Source organism: Pleurodeles waltl, chromosome 7 (assembly GCF_031143425.1).
Source record: "Pleurodeles waltl isolate 20211129_DDA chromosome 7, aPleWal1.hap1.20221129, whole genome shotgun sequence".
Classification (NCBI taxonomy): Eukaryota; Metazoa; Chordata; class Amphibia; order Caudata; family Salamandridae; genus Pleurodeles; species Pleurodeles waltl.
This window is the reverse complement of record NC_090446.1, coordinates 96,991,452-97,007,391: the sequence shown is the minus strand read 5'-3', so window position 1 is coordinate 97,007,391 and position 15,940 is coordinate 96,991,452. Positions and strand designations below refer to the sequence as shown.

Sequence of the window (15,940 nt, the reverse complement as noted above, 5' to 3'; positions counted from 1 at the left end):
AACTGTGCATGTGAAATGAAATAAGAGGTATAATGTGCAATTTAAACAAATGATGCATCTTTCATTTCTAAAAATGCTGCTAGCTGCTCCATGTTATAGCTGGGGCACGCTGCGGAATGTAAACTACAATATATTATATCCAATATGGAATATGATGCATGCAGCACAATGCGTATTAGGTGTGGTTAGTACTGCAAAGGATGGCACTGATGTGCAGTGAACAATGGCTAACAAGATGAATACTGCATAATATGACTATAATGGAAGTTGCATTCAATGATATACGAGTCACACTACACAACAGAAAACATCATGTTTGTTGCACACTTTTCTACATATTTACTGCAAAGTACGTAACTTTATGCAAGAAGCATTGTGGAAAACAGGATATACGCCGTGTGATACTCGCTGCATAATATGATACGTAATCCATGTTGTACAGCATTAACAATGATGTGCACTGTACAGCACAAAACAATACATATGAACAATACGAAATACTCTGCATACTGCACGATATGCAATATCTATACAGCAAAAGGTGTTGTACCTGCATATGTGAAGGTGGTCTGTGATGCACAATGTATAGCATGATGAATACTGCAGAAAGCGAAAACGATCCATGTTGCACAATATTAAACACGATGCATGCTGAAGAGTATGAAACTGTAGTCATTACTGCTCAATGTAAAATATGTGTATTTTGCAGGATGGGATGTGCATTAAACAAAAAGAAATATACTACGCTATGAAACGATAGATTGTGCAAAACATACAATACATGCCTCCCAGTAGGAAGGAGGAAGAATGCTACGAAATGTAAATATGATGAACTATACACACTATGAATTATGATGCATACCACCCAACAAGAAATAAGATCCATATTACTCAGCATGAAAAGTAAGGCATTCTGCATGGTCTGACATTTGATGCGTATTCTAGAGTGTGGACTATCATGGATGGTGCAAAGTATAAATTATGCCTTTTGCAAAATATGAGTATGTTACTAAATCCACCATGGTATCACTTGATATAACGTCAACAACATGTTTATGATACAACATAGCATGCCATTGCAATGCATCCATGACCAAATATGTCCAGCATTGTACCACTTGGCATAATGAAGGACAAAACTGGAATGCAGCAGCACATCACGCATGGCACTGAGAAACTTGGAAAGGCCCCCACTCCACCCACATTATAAATAATGATCCTTGAGGAGGCACTGTAAGACTCAAGAGATTGCAATCTTTGCCAAGTTGCGAAGTATGCTAATGACCTTCGCGAAGCATGACAAAAAAAACCCAAAACATTTCGCAAAGTTGATTAGAGCTCGGGGTTCGCGGTTCAGAAGTACGTGCACGTGCTCGCACGTGCCTCTAGCCCACCGCCACTGCTTCAGCCCGTCACGCATGCTTCCACGTCACCCGGCCTCGCGCGGCTCCTCCATGATTAATCGCTGCTCGCGCGGTCCGCTTCCCTCCCGCCGCCGTCCAATCTCCGCCACCCTGCGCGCGCGGGCTGCACGCGCCATGTGGGCCGCTGCTGATAAGAGCCCCCAGATGCAGGAAGGTGGCACGGCTTGTCAGAGCGGTGTTCTTAATTGCCAGGGAATTAATGGTACACCGAAGAGCAAGCCTGCCTCCGAGGACCGGGCTAAAAGTTTAATGTGTTTACAGAAAATCTCATTTTAAAGGATTCCACTTTGTACATTTAAAGCAGGAAAATTGGCTGGTGCTTTAATTGAGCATGGGGCACGGAATGAGCTCGGGCGCCGGTCGGCTGATACTTACAAACCGTCTGGCGCTCATTTTGTCCAGATGCGTCGCTCCCCGCGTCCTGCACCCCGCCGGGCCTCGTTAACGGTGTGCAAAGTCAATGGCGGCTTTGGCTGCGGGCAGATAGTGAAACGGGGGCTCCTGCGAGGGCCTGAGCTGAGCACGTCGGGGTGTCCGTCTGTCCTGAGGGGCGTGGGCCGGTCTCCGGCCTGGACATCCGCGTGCCCACTCCTGGGCGTGCACTGAGGCCGGGGGCGGCCCGGGCACTGTGGGCTCACAGCCCATTAACAACTCGCCTCACAGCCGGCTTCCGCCCTGTCGAGTCCCCTAAAGCAGTGTTGTCCGACCTTTTTATCGCCGCGGACCGGTAAATGTTGGATAATTTTTCCGTGGCCCGCTTGGGAGGGCGCAATGCTCTGCGCCTCGGCCGCCCGCCACAGTGAAATGAAGTTGAAGTTCCTCGGGCGGTCCGGTGCCGATTGATCCACGGACCGGCACCGGTCCGCGGCCCGGGGGTTGGGGAACACTGCCCTAAAGAGCTGATATGCACATTGATGAAAAATTATAACTGCTGTTACCAGTCGGACAACTCTGGGAAGGGGAAGTAATGGGCCCACAGAACAGTAGATACTCCCAGCCTTTGAAACCGAGGACGTACCCGATTTAAAATGGAGGTGTGATGGGAGGTGCGACCGGTGCCACCGCACCGGGTGCTAACTTCGGGTGGGAGCGCCGTGTTTGAAAATATATTATGATTTTAAAAGCACCTGCTGCAGTGTTCCTTGCCTCCAGCAATTTTCAGGCAACAATAAAAATGTCACCGTAACTCTGGTGATTAATATTCTGCCTGACATAGGAGATAGGAGTTTTGAGGGGCACTGTTAAAGGGTGGTAGTGGGGCAATCCTTGGGGAGGGGTGCCAAAAGACTGTTGCACAGGGCGCCACCAGCGCTAATGTCAGCCCTGGTTGTGAATATACATAGTACAAGGGTCAGCCTACTTGCGCAGAACCATGATCGCGACATAGCCAATAGAGAGACAAGGGTTTGCTTTGAGTGATATGACCTAAACATTGTCCCTGGAGAGGGTGAAAGATGCCCAGACACCCTTTAAACAACATGGCAGTGTCACAGGATCACAGAAATTTCTAAAAACCCTCTTAGTTTCAAAAACAGAAGGGCAAAGCTGGGGACAAAGTAAGATCTTCTGTTCGAATGTTAGCAAGTAAATCCATACAGGGTATATGGCTCAAAATCTTGGTTTTGGGTTTCAGATGGTGTCAACTGTTTACGTCAAGTGTGCAAACGCTTTGACCTGTTGTAGGTACTGTGGGCTTTTAACCACGCCCACGCACGCCCATCACTTTCACTCGTTCATGGGCTTGCCTTTCAAAAATCCTTTGTTATCATTGGTACATGCTTTACATTTGTCCCTCCTTGGAGCTGTTTTGTTACCGCCTTGCAGACTGCCCCTGTTACATGGATAATTGCACGATTGCCGATACGTTTGACTGCAAGCGAACCTTTTCTTTTGTGTCTCTCCTTTGAGCTCATGCTGGCCATGGTGCTTTGAATCGTCTTGCTTATGTCAACTGTTTTACTTTTCATTTTCAATTTATGTGGCAAGAAAAGTCCAGTTAGGAATTTACAACACTAATAGTTCTAACTCGAGCAAACGCGAGACCCATTGCATTGCAAATGCTTGTTTTAATTTTAATGCTGATATCCACCAAAGAAGGATATTTTGCTACTCGTATCTTGAAAGGGAAGTTCGGTACTGAACAATGTCCTGTTAGAATTCATTTTGAATTGCTTCGTTTCTTTTACACGTGTAAGTTTGAGCTTTTGTTGTCTCTGAACGCACTGTCTATCACATATGTTATCTTATGTATATTTGTTTAGGTAAAATAAGCCTGGTTCCACGCCATGGGCTTGCAGCTGGTTTCTTTCCCTAACTGGGGCACTGTATTCATTATAATTGTGTGTTCAAATAACTAACTGACCTCGGCTGTGGTATTTTGGGGAGGGAAAGGCTGATATCTATACCTTTGAACAACGTAATCCTTTGAAGGGTCTCAAGAATGTGGGGAGTCAGGCAGCTGCAGAAGGGAGGCAAGGACAAGACTGGGAATGGAACAAGTGTGTGGATACTGATTAACTCCTTAAAAATATCTGTATGACGTATATCATTAGTTACACATTTTATGTATCCTTTGATGTATGAGTATAAATATCACTGTTAAACGCTTTATGTCAGCACACTTTACTTCGGGCCTGGGATGCCAGTGGTAAACCTGTCCTCTTTGCTGCAGCAAAAATAAACAGACCTTTGGTCATTGATTTTTCACTCCGGCTCTCCGTGTCAAAACTCCTTTGTAAATGCATTTGTAAGTATCTGCAAATATGTGCATTTGACAATTTGGCGCCCGAACAGGGACCTTCCAGTGGATATCTTCAGTAGCTCTGTCACGAGACGTGCTGCCAGTGGGGGGACGCCGTTCCGGAGGTGTAGATTCCAGGGGCCCCTGCACAAAGACTTAGTTTCTGAAGCAGCTGCATCTTATCCACCGGGCAGGTTTCCCCCCGTTTTCTCATGATGTCCCAGCGAAGTCCCTGAAACATCGGTGTTTATCTTGACGGATTAGTCTGACACGGGCGGCCGGAGAGAAATCCAGGAAAAAGCAGATAGTCAGGTAAGACTGTTCCTCGCTGGCTATTTGTCTGCTTTAACTTGCATTTGAGAGAATAATTGTTTTTGGATAACTTATCATTTTTGGGAATGATTAGTTCTTGGTAAATTTGCATTTGTACAAGGTACCATTTGACAATTTGTATTACATGTGTTTTTCTTGTTTGAGTAATTTGCCCAGGCCTGGAGCAATTTGTAAGTTGGTAAATATTTGAAAAGGTTTTCTTTCGTGCACATTTGAAAAAGGGTTTTTTTTTTCGGTGCAGGTTGCATTTTGAAATTTGGTGCGTGTTGCATTTTGAACAAATTAAAAGGTTAGATATGGGAAATAAGAAATGTTGGCAAGGGTTATGTCTTTGTTTTCGCCGAAATCATGTGCCACGTTTAGATAAAAAGCAACCCATTCCAAAAGAGGGAACACCAGGGTGGGACATGTTAAAGGATTATGGTTTAGAGAATAATTTGTATAATAGTATATGGCGCAAATATACTAGACATTGTCCTGACCTCCAGTGGCCGGAGGATGGGTCTTTTGATTTAAAGAAACTAACCTACCTACAGGAATGTTTGTTTCATAAAAAGGCTAGACAACATATGTTTGAAGTATACAGAAAATGGGAAATTGAGGCCACCAAAAGAAAAACGAAGTCAGATAAACTGTTAGAGAAGGAGAACCGGAGAACCATCATGCAGAAAGCCGCCCTGTACCACCATTCCCAAACCCAGAAAAGAATTGAGTCTGAAGATAGAGTCCATAGGGCCCAGGTGGAGGGAAGTTATGTATCAAAGCCAACAGAACCCAAACATGCATTAGAGGAAGATGAGGTAATGCTACAGCTATTAGATAATAGCCCTACTGCACCTCCACCTTACACACCCCCTGCAGTAGCCCAACCTATCATGGGGGCACAGCAACAGCAGCAAGGGCAAGGGCACAATTTGGGAAATCCAGGTGCACCACTACAGCAGCATGTGCCACAGCCACCACAGCCTCTAGCTCAAGCCACCCAAATAGCCCAAGTCCTAATCCCTCCGCCACCTGCCCCACCACTACCAGCCAACACTGCAAGGTTACCAATAATGTCCCCTGCCCCTAATACCCCAAATGGACAACGCCGACGGTGCACAGCCACTCACTCACTTTCACCCATATGGAGCACACCTATGAAGTCGATTTCGCCCCCTGGTACCCGCTCCACTATTGGGGATTGGGAAAAACGGGTTATCAAGGATCAGTCAGATAACTGGATGTCACATCTTATTTACACCCACACCGATATTATGGACACAATACAACAGATGTCACATTTTGGACAGCAATTAGCACTGTTGTATATGATTGAAAAATTGGAGAGGGATTGGAAGTCTTGCATTACAGATTCTACCCCTCTCCCTTATGAACAAGAATTAAACCAATTATGGCGGGACAGTAGGGCTTGTATTCTTGATAGTAGCAGCATAAATGAGGGAGTACGCATTTGTGTCATAGCCAGGGAAGATGTTCTAAATAGATATGACAAGGGGTACCCAATGAGGGAAGTGCACCCTGATATGCCCACTGCAGCTGCAGTCGCAGCAGCAGCTGCCGCCGGACAGCCAGCTCCCGTGCCGGTGGCCCAATTTGTTCATATACCATGGAAAAGGGAGGAGGTAATGGCTATAAAGAAAGACTTGCCAGACCCTCGAAAGAATCCAGCTGGATTCTATCGGGACCTTAGAACTGCCATTTCCACCACAACCATGACTCTCAAAGACATTGACTATTTTTTTGGTGTTTTATTGGGTCCTGAAGTTTGGCATAAAATTAGAAGAGTAGATGATGCACCTACTTTGGGAAATACATGGGGGGGTTTAGAAGCACATGAAGCACAAAGGGCACCAGGAACCCTGCCGCATCAGGATATTTTAGATTTACCTAATCGGATATTGACTAAGTTAGAAACTGTTATACCTCTTCAGACTGTGGATTGGGGAAAGCTTGCCACTTATAAACAGAAAATAGGTGAAGATGTCCCAGATTATTTTACTCGAATTGAACAAGCGTTCATAGATTTTAGCGGTCAAGACCTCGCCACCGTAACAGGTGTCACACTATTTGTAGAACGCTTTGTTAATGGCCTTCTACCTGAAATATCACAAAAATTAAAAGCAACAGAGAGTTCGTGGATGACGAAGGGACAGGCAGAGATTTTGCAGATGGCGCAATACTATGAGAGCAGGTACAAGGAAGAATTAGAAAAGAATGAGAAGTCAGTAAAAGAATTGAAGAAAAAGGCATTATTACAGCAGGCATACCCTCAGCGGGATGCAACCCCTCAGCAAAGGGGTGGCCCACCAAGGGGACGGGGAAGGGGTCGAGGCCGAGGTACATCTGCACCACCCCAAGACCGCCGATTAAATATCAACCAATGTGCCTACTGTAAGCAGGATGGACATTGGCGTGATACTTGCCCATTACTGGAAGGAAGGCAAAGTATGTCACTTCATAGAGGGAACGCGGCAGGTAATGCACGAGGACGAGGAAGAGGTAGAACTGATCAGAATTCGCAGAATGAGAATCAGGTCCCGCGTAACACTAATATTTTTGACAATGCATTTGAACGACAATATTATGCTGATGATTTCTTTTCTGAATCCTACAATTATTAGGACAGCCACAGACAGGGCCAGGGGCAAGTAAGTATTCCTGTAGATCAAAATGGTCCCTACATTGATGTAAAAATCGAAGGAGAGGGCCATAAGTTTCTTCTAGATACTGGTGCCACCAGAACATCTATTGCACATTCTGCAGTCCCCGGGGCTCCCCTGTCTGGGCTTCATACCACATCAATTGGGATTTCTGGAATCCCCGTGGTGAGCCCCATCTCAACACCTATGAGAGTAACTGTAGGCCCATTTACAGTACACACGCCACTCTCTTTAACATCAGGTTGCAATGAAAACTTGTTTGCATTAGATTTGTTAAAGAAATTAAATGCAGTTATTCACTGTTCAATGGATGGTGTCTATGTAACTATGGATAGTGTTTCCCCAACTCGGTGCATGTTCTCACAGGAATACGACTTACCCCCAGAGCTACAGGAAATAGACCCTCGCTTATGGGCCAAAGGCAAGAATGATGTAGGCATTATGGATATCGACCCTATTGTAATAAAAATCAAACCAGGTGCCCGGTTACCTCGTGTTCCTCAATACAAATTACCTAAATCAAGCGAAAAAGGGCTCAAGGCAGTCATATCTGATCTTGTGCATGCAGGTGTCATAAAGGAAATAGTGAGCAGCCCATGTAACAGTCCAATCCTTCCTGTTGTAAAGAAACGAAATGATGCTAATAGATTAGATGGTGAGCAATCATTTACTGATAACACAGTATATCGATTAGTTATTGATCTCCGAGAAATTAATAAAATAGTAATTCCCCAGTTTCCCGTGGTCCCAGACATGAATAGTCTTTTCACCATGATCCCACCCTCTGCGTGTTTTTTCACCGTAATCGATTTGAAGAATGCTTTCTTTAGCATTCCAATTGCCGAAGAATCTCAATATTTGTTTAGCTTTGCGATTTTTGGTAGATCATTCGCGATGACAAGAATTCCACAGGGCTTTGTTGAGTCCCCGAGCATATATAGTCAATGTCTTAAACGTCAATTAGACCAATTCGATCCACCTACAGGCTCTGCGTTGTTGCAGTACATTGATGATATTTTAATTGCCTCAGATTCCATGACACAATGTAAGACTGATACTGTTGCATTATTACATCATTTAGCACCTCTGGGCCATAAGGTGTCCCTTCCAAAATTGCAGTATTGTAGAGAGGAGGTCACCTATCTAGGACACCTCCTCTCTAAGGAGGGAAGGAGATTACATCCAGACAGAATTAAATTGGTTCATACAATGACTGCACCACGCACCCCTTCTGAAGTCCGAGCATTTTTGGGATTTACATCTTTTTGCAGACAGTGGATTCCAAATTTTTCACTTATAGCAAAACCATTGACTGCTCTGACACTTTCAGATGTGCCCTCTCCTGTACCTTGGACTGACAAATGTGAGGAGGCTTTTCAAGAATTAAAAAAGGCGATGTGCTCTGCTCCTGTATTGGGTAATCCGGATTACAGCAAACCATTTGTTTTATTTGTGCATGAAAAGCATGGCTGTACGTTGTCTGTTTTGACACAGGCCCAAGGTGGGAGACAACGCCCTTGTGCATACTTCTCTTCCACCTTGGACACTGTGGCGCAAGCTTTGCCTACTTGTCTTAGAGGAGTGGCTTCTGCAGCAGCTGCGGTGAAACAAAGTGAAGGGTTTGTTGGTGGCAATCCGCTCACTGTGATGGTTCCTCATGCCGTTGATATTTTGTTAAACAAGACACAGACGCAGCACCTCACCAGTGCTCGTCTAACGGGTTACGAATTAACATTGTTCAGTCCAAATATTACTTTGAAGCGGTGCAATGTCTTGAACCCAGCTACGTTACTACCCCTCCCTCAGGACAATGTGGAATTTGATCATAATTGCATTTTTGCCACTGAGGAAGAAACTAAGGGACGGGTAGACTTGACAGACACTCCCCTATCTGACCCACAGGGAGAGCTGTTTGTAGATGGGTCTTGCTTCAAGTTACCAGATGGTACGACCACTGCAGCCTATGCCGTCACCACAGTCAAAACAGTGGTTGAATCTCATAGAATCCCGCAAAATTCGGCACAGGCTGCAGAATTAATTGCCCTCACCAGAGCTTGTGAAATAAGTGAACATCTTAGTGTTAACATCTACACTGATAGCCAATATGCGTTTGGAGTAGCTCATAATTTTGGGCGACTCTGGGCGAATAGAGGCTTTATCACGTCACATGGCACTACCATCCAGCATGGCAACTTGATTGTGACACTTTTGACTGCTCTCAGTCTGCCCCGTCAGGTCGCAATCATTAAGTATAGTGCCCACAAAAAAATTACTGATGATATAGGACGAGGAAATGCTTTTGCAGATGCTACAGCGAAAGCAACAGCACGAGCACCATTTGACAATGCATATGTTGAGAGTAGCATCAAGGGAGAGCCCCAGTACGAAGTATTAGAAAATACCATGCAGTGTGTGAGAGATATTCAAGCAGAAGCAACAGCAGAGGAAAGGGAACAGTGGGAGAAGAACGGTAGACTAGACAGTGAGGGTTGTTACACAGATGACACAGACAGAAGAAGATGGATGTTACCTAATTGCTATGTACACGCTATGGTTACTATGGCCCACAGTCCTGCACACATCAGTGCCCAAGGCATCAAGACAACTTTGGACCATGTTTGGAGTAATCCTCTGATATCCAAAGCTGCTAATAACCTGGTTAAAAGTTGTATGGTGTGTGCAGTGCACAATGCAGGAAAAGGGACCCCTACGCCCCCTGGTCACTTTGCCCCTCCTGATCTCCCTTTTGAAGCTATACAGATGGATTTTATCCACATGGAACCGTGTAACAAACTGAAATACGTGTTAGTGGTAGTATGCATGTTTTCAAAATGGATAGAGGCCTACCCATTAAAAGACAATGGTGCTCTCTCTACCGCCAAAATATTACTAAAAGAATATTTTCCTAGATACGCCTTGCCACGATTAGTCTGGAGTGACAATGGCAGTCATTTTTCTAATGAGGTAATGGAGAAGGTCTGTACCGCCCTTAACATCAAACATCGATTTCATGCTGCAAATCACCCACAATCAGCGGGCCTTGTAGAAAGGTATAATTACACCTTGAAGAGCAAAATAGCTAAGATTTGTGCTGAGACCAACTTAAAATGGCCAGATGCTTTGCCCCTAGCATTAATGTCCATCAGGATGACTGCCAGTAGCAAGTCACGATTATCCCCCTATGAAGTTGTCATGGGGAGGCCAGCCAATATCTGGGGGGTACCACGACCAAAGAAGCTTTCTGAAGTGCAATATCCTTTGTTTGTAGATTACTGTAAACAATTGACTAAAGATTTGCGTTTGATCCACCAACAGGTCAAGGCCAGCCTACCGACTCCTCTTGAAGGCCCTGGTCACCCTTTTAAGCCAGGGGATTGGCTTATGACAAAGAATTTTCAAAGAACCAACAGTCTTCAGCCCAGGTGGCGGGGGCCAGCCCAGGTACTGCTTGCAACACAGACAGCGGTGAAAGTGGAAGGAAGGAAAAACTGGATACATGCTAGCCACTGTAAGCGTGCACCAATTCCACTACAGAGTACTCTAACAGCAGAATTACCATTGTCTCCTGATTACAGCGAAGTAGGGAGACAGGAAACACCTCCACAGGTTTCAAGTGCTATTTCTGCTCCTGCGGTGACACAGCAGCCCAGTGACGAAGAGTTGCTGTTTGAAGATCAACAAACTCATCGATACAACCTGCGTCCTCGCCCATCCAAATGAACAGAATTTTGAAGGTGCGTAAGGTGGTGACCCCTACGAAAAGCTACATTTACATCACCCTGATAGCTCCTAGCTTGGAATTGCAAACTGAGGTCTCTTCTGAATGGCCAAGGAATCCTTTGCTCAGCAGAATACGGCACGCCTGCCTTTGTGAAATACAGTTCCCCGCTTTCACCGCCACCGGCATTTCCGATGCCATTGATGTACCAGCATTAAAACGAGCTATCCTCACTGTTGTTACGCACACTTTGGGCGACGAGGTTGTAAATGACTGTGATGACTAAAATTCCAGCATGAACACGGGTGACTAGCCTGTGCAACGACACCAGAACATTGGTCAGAACAATTGTCTCAACGAGAACACAAGTATAGTGGGATGCAGCTTGTGCAACGCTATTCAATCAGTGGGTAAATGGAGTTAACAGTTCTGTGACTGGCGAGAAAGAAAAAAAAAAAAAAAAAAACCAAGTACCAGTTCTACGGAAGCGGCCAGCCATTAGGGTTGGTGCGGTTTGTAGTCCCAGCGGTAAAAAAAAAAAAGAAAGGTGCCCTTTTTCTGTTTAATACCCAAGCACATCACTAATCTGGTTGAAAATTGCTGGCCTCCGCCCTCATTTTGCTGAGACACTGAACGAAACTGACAAACTATACTGAAGACTAACTTTGAAGTATTGCGACTTACTCACTGGGAGTTGAGACTCACCAGGAGTTAAAACTTGAAAAGGAGAAGCTAAGGGACCTAGGATCAAGCCAACCTCTATTGTCCTGGACCAACCAGTGCAGCCTAACTGCTAGAGTGTAAAGCACGGCGGTGCTGAACCCTAGTGGGTGTGAACATTGAAGGAAAAATTTACTTATTTGTATCTATACGTATATGATTATTAGTATAGTGATATCAATATTTTGCATTTACATATTTGGTAATTGTGTGAGTATATTTTTGAACACGCGTAGGCGGTTGAGACGAGTAAAACGGTATCATAGAAAAGTTGTAGGACCAAGGAGAAGAGCACAATAAAATTATGAAGATATATCCATTTGGCAGGACAAATATCCCTCTAGAGAATAGGGAAGAGTGGCCTTATAACTATTTCTACAAAACCATAATGAAGTACCTAGTGACCCTTATGTTAATATGTATAATGTCCAGTGGTGTTGCATCATTGTTGCAAAATCCTACCTTACATCCATTAATAAAGGTTCATGGAAAATTAGCGGAGACATTAAGTCTCACTGACTGTTGGATTTGCCGGCACTTGTCTAGACACCCCGAGGATCCTATAGGCCTTTATGAAGTACCAGTATCACCAAGCGAATATGAAAGAGGGGAAGTGTGTCTTGTACCAAATACCACTTGGAGATGTGACCAACAAGAATATCAATGGTACCCTAGGTGTGCGGTGCTCCCTAATACCCAGGCAGAATACAAGCTCTCCCCGATGCCTGGAGAGAATGCCACACTTAAAATGTTTCCCATATGTTTTGGTACCTATTTTTATGGGCAAAACCCAGAGGCAAAATACATGGGAAAGATCCCTCCTGAACAGTGTGTTTACACTTTGTTATTTGATATAAAAACAGGGAATTGGGATCTTGAAGGAGAGGAGAAAATAGACAGAAATTGGACAGCGTTAATTAATGGGACTCATCAAAATTACACTGTGAATTATTGGAACCTGACTGTGGGAGAAAATGAGATTCTAGTAGATCCAGAAGGATTGTTATATGATCCCTCCAGAGAACAAGATAGAAATGGGAAAAATTCACCTGTAATATTGTCCCGGGTTTTCCTTGGCCCCCTCTGGACGGCTAGATGTTCATATGTTGCACCCTGGGCAAATGTATCATTGCTAAATACAATCTGGGAAGATTACAAATATTGCAATAATTCTGAGCATGACACCCCAGAGGGTGTAGGATTGCCTCGAATAAAATACAGCATTATAAATTCACAAATCCAGGGAGGCATGTACTTCGTATGTGGAAGAACTGCATATAAAGTACTGCCTCTAAACTGGGAAGGGATATGTTCACTGGCATATTTGGCACCCAACATTACTGTGATATCAAATATATCATCTTCCCAGCCCCTTAACATGGGGAGTTTTGCACATAGGTACAAACGAGGGACACCCATACTGGAGGAGCGAAAGAACTGGGTATTTCAAGTATTACATGTTCTTATTCCCGGATTTGGAATTTTCGATTTGCAACTGGCAATGATGAATATGTCAGCTGAATTAGCCATTGCATTTAATGCCACCAGAGAGGCCATAGGAAGTATACAGGTAGAGATAAACTCTGCAGCCCAATTGGCGATACAAAATCGGCTTGCCCTAGACTTGATTACAGTACAACAAGGAGGAGTATGTGTTTTAATCCAACATCAGTACCAGCAAAAGTGCTGTTATTTCGTCAACAAGTCATCAGAGATAGAATTGGATATTGGGAAAATAAAAGAAGCAGTACAGGTATTTGAAAAGGGGGGCCAATATGAAGGAGGCGATTGGAGTTTATCATGGTTATGGTCTTGGTTTGGGGGGTGGGGCTGGTTGTTTAAAGACATACTTTTTATAATAATAGCTATTGTATTAAGTTGTTTATTAGTGCAGTGCTTACCTGCTCTCTGTTCCTGTTTAAAATTGTGTAAACTTCCGCCAGTGAAAATACTAGAAACCAATCGAGCTATGATGCAGAGAGAAGAGATAACTTCCCTAATGGCTATTGACCCCACTGTCCTCACTGCAGATACTGGTTGCTCATACCCATCGGTTGTTTATGTCCCCATGAATGCAAATTTCAATGAAGTGGGAGTAAAATTCAACATATATGAGGAAATTTAGAACTATTCAAACGTTTATTATGTTCAGAAGAAAAAAAAACTCAAAAAGGGTCGATTGTTAGAATTCATTTTGAATTGCTTCGTTTCTTTTACACGTGTAAGTTTGAGCTTTTGTTGTCTCTGAACGCACTGTCTATCACATATGTTATCTTATGTATATTTGTTTAGGTAAAATAAGCCTGGTTCCACGCCATGGGCTTGCAGCTGGTTTCTTTCCCTAACTGGGGCACTGTATTCATTATAATTGTGTGTTCAAATAACTAACTGACCTCGGCTGTGGTATTTTGGGGAGGGAAAGGCTGATATCTATACCTTTGAACAACGTAATCCTTTGAAGGGTCTCAAGAATGTGGGGAGTCAGGCAGCTGCAGAAGGGAGGCAAGGACAAGACTGGGAATGGAACAAGTGTGTGGATACTGATTAACTCCTTAAAAATATCTGTATGACGTATATCATTAGTTACACATTTTATGTATCCTTTGATGTATGAGTATAAATATCACTGTTAAACGCTTTATGTCAGCACACTTTACTTCGGGCCTGGGATGCCAGTGGTAAACCTGTCCTCTTTGCTGCAGCAAAAATAAACAGACCTTTGGTCATTGATTTTTCACTCCGGCTCTCCGTGTCAAAACTCCTTTGTAAATGCATTTGTAAGTATCTGCAAACATGGATAATTGCACGATTGCCGATACGTTTGACTGCAAGCGAACCTTTTCTTTTGTGTCTCTCCTTTGAGCTCATGCTGGCCATGGTGCTTTGAATCGTCTTGCTTATGTCAACTGTTTTACTTTTCATTTTCAATTTATGTGGCAAGAAAAGTCCAGTTAGGAATTTACAACACTAATAGTTCTAACTCGAGCAAACGCGAGACCCATTGCATTGCAAATGCTTGTTTTAATTTTAATGCTGATATCCACCAAAGAAGGATATTTTGCTACTCGTATCTTGAAAGGGAAGTTCGGTACTGAACAATGGTCGCGGAGTGACGGACCATGCTAGATTTTCAGGCTATCCCAAAGTGATACAGTGACATACAACCTACAAAGATACAAACAATGGGCCTAAAGCCCTCATTATCTGAGTCATAGAACTCCCAAGGCAGTAATACCATACCTGGGAATCCCGATACTGTAGGTTGAGGTCATTCTTGGATGGTATGTTACTGAACCATCAGAAATTTGCTGATAGGGAATGGCTTCAGAAATCCGTGTTCTGCACCATTTCCCACTGGTTAGTCCAAGTCATTTTCCCAGGACTTTTTCAGTCAAGAGTTAACTGGCAAACTTTATCCTCGGGAAACCTGAGAGCAGTATTACAGCATAAACTCACATTTCAAACCAAATCTGAAATTTCAATATTACTTGGAAATGGGGCTTTAATGGGGATGACTTACACATTTGTTGGCTATCCAGAAAAACGGAAGCTCTGATGGGACAACATTGGGCACCCGTCATCAGGCACACGGGGCGCTACAGCCAGCGTGTCTGCGTGGTTACTCCCCTGAAGACTGAATACGGGGGCGTAGCTTGGTCAGTATGATTGGGGGGGTGTGAGCTTAAGATTTCCCAAGAATCACACTGGGAAATTTTGTTAAAACACATATATGAGAAGTAGAGGGGGATTAATGGGCAGTGGAAAGTGGGGAATACAATTGTTAGGGGTCCTCAAATTGCAATATTTTTTCAACTAATCAACAGTTTTTAAGGCCTTCAATACATAGATGAAAGAGTTTGTTTTTGTCAATGTGGGTATGTAAAAATCCCAGGTGAGTATCCACAGACACTTCACTTTTACCCGACTGAAAGCGTTTGTACCCAACTATTTACTGCACAGTACAGTTTTAGGGGGGTGTGACACCCCACAAACGCCCCATGGAGCCAAGCCCCTGACCGAATAGCAGATTGAATGAAGGCATGGTGGGAAAGAGGCTACCTAATTGAGTGACTGGTATAATTGGTGCTGTCACATGGATAGTCAAAAAATGGGCACCGCTGCCTAGCCCGTCTGGCTACTTCTGAAAGCATTTGAATGTATTCCATATTGAATGCTTGAAATATGGTTCTTTAAAAATGAAGATGGTGAAAGTTGCAAGCCTAGTCCCAGCAATTTCAAAGTTAAGGGAAATATCTTACAATTATCCTGCCTCCTTGTTTGTAGACAATTTTGTAGTCTGCTCTAAGGTTCGCTTTGCCTGAATCTCGTTTGTAGGTAAGAA

At 43.9% G+C, this 15,940-nt stretch overlaps 1 protein-coding gene and 1 long non-coding RNA gene across 3 annotated transcripts in view; one reads left to right on the top strand and one right to left on the bottom strand.

The window, feature by feature from the left end:
- CDH4 (cadherin 4) overlaps nucleotides 1-15,940 on the bottom strand; it is a 1,524,317-nt gene that overhangs the window by 790,622 nt on the left and 717,755 nt on the right. Inside the window, exon 1 of one of the 2 annotated variants that reach the window (XM_069243137.1) lies at nucleotides 1,800-1,930. The exons of the other annotated variant lie outside the window; for it this stretch is intronic. The gene's annotated coding sequence lies outside the window, so the exon portion shown is untranslated. Of the gene's footprint in view, nucleotides 1-1,799; nucleotides 1,931-15,940 lie in introns of those variants that run through there. 2 annotated transcript variants of the gene reach the window in all.
- LOC138303753 (uncharacterized) lies at nucleotides 3,582-14,335 on the top strand. Its single transcript, XR_011205441.1, has 2 exons — nucleotides 3,582-4,476; nucleotides 10,476-14,335. It is a non-coding gene; the product is annotated as an uncharacterized lncRNA (long non-coding RNA).